Source organism: Nannospalax galili, unplaced genomic scaffold (genome assembly GCF_000622305.1).
Source record: "Nannospalax galili isolate Female #2095 unplaced genomic scaffold, S.galili_v1.0 scaffold895, whole genome shotgun sequence".
Taxonomy (NCBI): Eukaryota; Metazoa; Chordata; class Mammalia; order Rodentia; family Spalacidae; genus Nannospalax; species Nannospalax galili.
The window spans coordinates 51381-51781 of NW_008336435.1; positions in this window are offsets into that span (position 1 = coordinate 51381).

Genomic DNA, 401 nt, shown 5'->3' on the forward strand with positions numbered 1-401 from the left:
CCCCTTGGCTACTGTGTATGTCTATGAAGTCATCAGGTAGATTTCAATAGTAATGTTTATCACCTCTACTAATTAGCATGACATAAATTTCCATGTTTCCTCCTCAAATAAATACATTTTTTAAAAATTTGTTGATTTTCTTTTGTGTGTGTATATCACACAGAACATCCCAAACCATCTTATTCGACTATACACCCACTTCCCAGTTGGCACCTTCCCATAGCCTCCCTCCCCCCACTAGAGCCCTTATATTCTGATATCCCTGGTACTGTCTGCTGTGTTGTTGGCACCCCAGCCAATCCCTTTCTGTTGGATCTAGTCAGCCTATCTAGAAGTCTTTGTTTTAGGATGGTCAGCTGTTCTTCATCTAGCAGCAATCAGTTGTCAATACTCCTTTAGAT